The following is a 5723-nucleotide window of genomic DNA, read 5'->3' as shown; positions in this document are numbered from 1 at the left end:
AGTTCACATTCAAATTCAAATCATTTATTCAGTAACCTAACCTTGATGCCGCACTGAATGCGCAATGGGCACTTTTACACGTCATTTTTTTAAACTACCAGCGCTTTCGGAAAGGCCATCATTGCCAAGAAGAATGCACCGCAAGAAACTAACAGAAAAGTCATTTTTTGAAAAAAATACTTAAAAACTAAAGCATAAAATTAAAGAAAAAATTACAAGAAAAGAATGATAATAAGGGATGTATGGAGTTCCTTGTTTACAAAACTAAACATGTAAAACTAAACAAGTTACTCTTCGCTCTACTCGCTACACTCGCTCATCGTCGACGGTGGGACAAGTGCCCATAAAACAGCTGTAAAAGAATACAGTGGAATTTTATGTAGTAATTTTTATATAGTACCTAATTTTTATGGTCTGTACGTTGTTTAGTATCCTTTGTTTTGTTCTATTTTTATTTGTGATTTTTCACATTTTCTGAACGAATTTGATTTTGACTCATTGACATGTTAATTGCTTTTATTTAACTGTTTATAAACTGTTTCTGCTTCCTAAATTTGTCATTTAAATTAATTTTAATTTTTTTCCTTGTTTTAACTGCTCTCTAATTGTTATTATTATTTTTAAATTTCATACTAGGTAATTTGGCATTTTTATTTTATTTTTGGTTGATATTTAATTGTTTTTCGAATTTGGTATGTATGTATACCCCTGACATGTATTTACAGTGCATTTTTTCAAAAGATAATTAATTATCTATCTCTATTTATTTTTCCAAGCAGAGATGTGGTTCAAAAAAGGATAACATTTCATGGACATGACAATACAAAAAACTGTGCGGTTAACAGCAAAATCACCAAAAAAGCAGCGACATCGGCGCTGAACTGGACTGCAATAGCAATATATTTTCTCTTATTATAAATTAATGGAAAATAGGCTCTGTTTTGTGGGTACTTTCATATTTAATGAATTATTTATAAAATGCCTGACGGCTCTACGAAATAACCGTGAGTCCCGGATCGTTTCTCATCAGCGGAGGCGTGAAATGGGAAGCTTCCGGCACCGCATTAGCGAGCGCCGCACCGTCTGTTTGACGCGAGTTATTTGGATATCGCCAGCATGTTTGAGTGATACGGAAATCGGCTTAAGGAGCGAATAAAATGAACGTTGATACTCGTTACATTAGCCCGGTTCGTGCCCACGAACAGAGTAACTTGGAGACCGATTTTTTTGATCTCATCATGCGAAAATGCTAATAGAAAATGGTGGAAATCTCTATAAGTGTTGCTACAAAACTATATCTTAAATTATATTTTTACTTAGGTAAAGGATGAAGGCTACATAAATTACTTTTTATGCTCTACCTAGTGCTTGAAGTAAAATCTTTCAACAAAGACCGATGCAATCAGGCACCAGTAACCAGACATGATATATAGGTATGATATACACTTCCTAGTTTTTTATAATTCATTATTTTATGTAGATACCTATAACTATGTAAAAAGTGTTTTGTAAATTTCATATTGCAAGCTTAGGAGGAACAAATGGCGTTATAGGTGTATTCTGCGATCTTTCGAAAGCTTTTGATTGTGTGGATCAAGATACTTTGATTTGTAAGTTAATTTTTACGGTATTCGTGGCCTCGCTTTAGAACTCATTAAACTTGGGCCGAATTGGAGCCGAAACGAACGTTAGGGAGCTTAAGATTCATTGTGAATCTTGAGAATAGCTGCTCTGGTATTTGTTCAAGAGCCTTCAGCAAAATTTCAGAAATTAATCACTCAGGTACAACTCTCAAAAGTCTGAAATGTGAATGAGCTCAAAACGAAACGCCTGCCGCGCTATCGAATCTCAGAAGCAAAGCGTTGAAATGCTGCACAAAGTACTCGTTCAAAAACGAATCAAATGAACCCAAACTCGAGGGGTTTGTGTCGTATCTATTACGTAGTTCTTATGGCCACTTCCAGCTTCATCATCAGATCAGCTCCATGTCATAATAATATTACATTGTCATCCGATTTATATTCATTGCAAATTTTCAGCTCAATCGGAAACCGGCAAGCGCATCAAAACTTAACTTGCAAGTTACAAGCTTTTTTTGGTGACTGTACTTTTTGTCAACTTACTTGTCACCCAAACTACATTTGCATACCAAATTTCAAGTCGATGCCATTAACCATTGAATAGTTCCGTCCTGCGGAGACGATCCTGGCCGGACTACCAGGATGTCACTACCAGATTATTGTTATTGTCACGCAATTTATATAGTTATGCCAAATTTAAGTCAATCCGTCCACTCGAAGCTGGTCCAATTGCAAGATTTGATTACAGACAGACAGACAGACAAAGGGACGGGTGAAACTAAATAAAAGCTTAAAAATTAAAATTGATTACCTTGCCCACATTTAGCGCAATTTCAAAATAAACAAATTCCCCACGATGGTCAAGCTAGTAAAACATTTATTATATAAAATGTTGTTTCAAAGTGTTGAGCTATCTAAAGCTATACCTACGAGTATTAGTTAGTTCTACACTGGTTCGGCAGTGCAACTTTAAATCAATACAACACAGACTCTTTATTGTACACTAGACATGGTAAGCGATACAGAAAACAGATACACAAAGAGAAAAAAACTTAAACTTTCTGTACCTTTAGATCGGAATTCAGCAATATTGGCTTAAGAGTCCGCAGCAAGCTTGATTCTCCATACAAATCGTAGTTACGTCCTTATTTTAAAATAACAAGTAGCATCATCATGATTTTTTGTAAATACAATGAGATAAGGCATATCTAGCCTGAAATTAGTTTATGACTCTTGAAATGGTATTACAAAGAAAATAGAACGAGTACAAGTTTTGCATTTTAAGAGAGCCAAAACCTGTGCAGTTCGGTTAAATACTACGGCCAAAATATAGTTCAGATTGAAGTCAAAACCTATTTCCGGCATCGACTAAACTATGTAGTTTCATAAGAAAAGCATTTTTCCGAAATGATTTTGTGGTTTTCAAATGAGACGAAAACTACGAAATCAGTAAAAAAACTATACATTTTTTATGCGAATCTGCAGCGAATCACTCTAGCGCGGGGGAACGGTACGGGGGAGGGCGGTACGCGCCGCCCTTTGTCCTTGGTTTACGCTGGCCCTGCGTGTGCGTGCGTCGCTCGTTAGTAGTGACTCGTCAGCTGTGCGCGAGAGTTACGTAATATTATTTTTGGTGAATTCTCTTCGTATCATAAACGCGATCTAACTACTTACGACTTGGACTGATAACGGATTTGATATTTCTTGGTGATACTGTGTGTGTGTGTGCACATACTGTTCGACGCTTGGCTTTCTTATATGGACTTTGCATTTTTATGTTACAAAAATGGATAAACAGGGTAAGTACCTACCTAGATGCATTTTAGTCAATATTACCAAGTACTTATAAAAAATGGGTCCATATATCGGCTCGCATACTGACAAACGATGATTTGGACAAAAAATAATTATGGTTTTACTAGAAAAGAGAAAGAGTACCTATGCGAACTATGGCGCTCCATAAAAAATAATTATTAATGTTCTTGTTTCCAGAAGTGAAAAGATCATCGAAGACAAGATTATGGTTATCGGCTCGTAGGAAAAAAAAAGGACCGGCTCGTCATAAAAAAGAAAACATTAATCCTAATAGGTAATATAACTAGGACAGTAGCGTAAGATTTTTCTTCCTTGTCCTCTATTACAAGCTTTTTTAGTTTCACCTGTCCCGATATTTGGTCTGTAATCAAATCTTGCATTCGACCAACTTCTAGCAGTCGGATTGACTTGAAATTTTGCATAATTATGTAAATTGTGACAATACAATAATCTGGTAGCTGACATCCTGGTAGTCCGGCCAGAATCGTCTCCGAAGGACGGAACTCTTCAACTGTTTACAATGTTATCGACTTGTTTTTGGTATAGGTACAAAATAAATGTAGTTTGGGTAACAATGCTAGTAAGTCGACAAAAAGTACAGTCAGCAAAAAAGCTTGTATTAAAAATGAATTTTCGTACTCGTACCTTTATTTATTATTTTTGTACGACGTAGGTACACACACAAACTTGTTATTTCACTTATACAGGTCATAGCACTGTAATAGCACATTGTGTATTAGGGCGGTAAGTAAGGTATTACGAACGAAGTATTACCTCTGGTAGTCTTGTTATTACTTTGACTAATGGCGACTGACGTCATTTCACCATGTATGTATTTTTCACATGTGCAGTACGCTTGGCACCGGAGAGCATGCCAGTGAGCAGTCTGATAGTGATAACAATACCGATCTCCACCTCAACCTCTAAATTTAAGCAGGTTAGTGTTTTTATTATTATTTTACTAGTTTACAATCTTTTATTTAACTTGCAATGTATGTACCTATGTACTCGTATGTATGTATGTGAGGCTCAAATCCTGCGAGTTGAATTTGACTCAGTTTCAGTGGTCGAATTGACTTGAAATTTGGTATACTTATGTGAATTGCGTGACAATACAATAATCTGGTAGCTGACATCCTGGTAGTCCGGCCAGGATCGTCTCCGCAGGACGGATTCTTCAACGGTTAATGCATCGACTTGAAATTTCGTATGATGTAGTTTAATAGGTAACAATGCTAGTAAAGTCGACAAAAAGTACAGTCAGCAAAAAAAAAGCTTGAACAGATTTTTTTTTTTACCAAAAACTTATTTCACAGCTACTTACGTTTTTCACTTGTAGTTTTATTTTCGCTCTTGACTGCAACTGCACTGAGACTAGTACCTACTCGTACCTATATTGACACGGCTATTAAAGATGATTTCAGTTTATTATCTTGATCGATGTACACGCACTTTTGTTATTTCACTTATACAGGTCATGCACTATAATATCCCATTGTTCATTAAGGGCGATAAGTAAGGTATTACGAACGAAGTATTACCTCTGGTAGTCTCTGTTATTACTTTGACTAATGGCGACTGACGTCATTTCACTATGTATGTATTTTTTACATGTGCAGTACGCTTGGCACCGGAGAGCATGCAGTGAGCAGTCTGATAGTGATAACAATACCGATCCTCCGCCTCAATTTCAAAATTTTAGCAGTTTGTTTTTTATATTATTTTTTACAAGCTTTTACCTTGCAATAGTTGCAATGTATGTACCTATGAATGTATGTGCAGGTAAAATCTTGCGAGTTGAATTTGACACACTTCTCCACATTTGGTACGGAAAAGTAGTTTGGATGAAAATGCAAGTACAGTCAGCAAAAAGCTTGTATAAAAATGTAGTCGCGCGCACAATATGGCACCGAAAATCGAAACGTATTTTTTGCATAGCGTCACCGGCGGTTAGAAGTTTTTGTAGTAGTGTACGCCTCATAATGCAGTATCAAATATTTTTATTTCACCGTATACTCTGATTTAACCGCATGGTAATAAATATAACGTAACTTTTTTTTTCCTTTCAGAAATTTGAGTCCGAGTATCCGTCCTCGACACCATCATTACAAATTGAACTTGATCATGATAGCAATGAGGAAGTCGTACGTAAATGACAGGTCGACGAATTTTCAATGTTCAATATTTATTTGAACAAATGAAGGGTGGATCATAGTTCATTTAATTGCAGCTTTAAAATATGGATTTGTGAAGGAGTCGAGAATCGGATTCCAGTCAACTTTTCTTTTCAAATGCAAAATGTGTGGCAAAAAAGAAGCATTTTAATAA

The sequence above is a fragment of the Choristoneura fumiferana genome, chromosome 17, assembly GCF_025370935.1.
Source record: "Choristoneura fumiferana chromosome 17, NRCan_CFum_1, whole genome shotgun sequence".
Classification (NCBI taxonomy): Eukaryota; Metazoa; Arthropoda; class Insecta; order Lepidoptera; family Tortricidae; genus Choristoneura; species Choristoneura fumiferana.
This window is presented reverse-complemented; position numbering follows the sequence as displayed.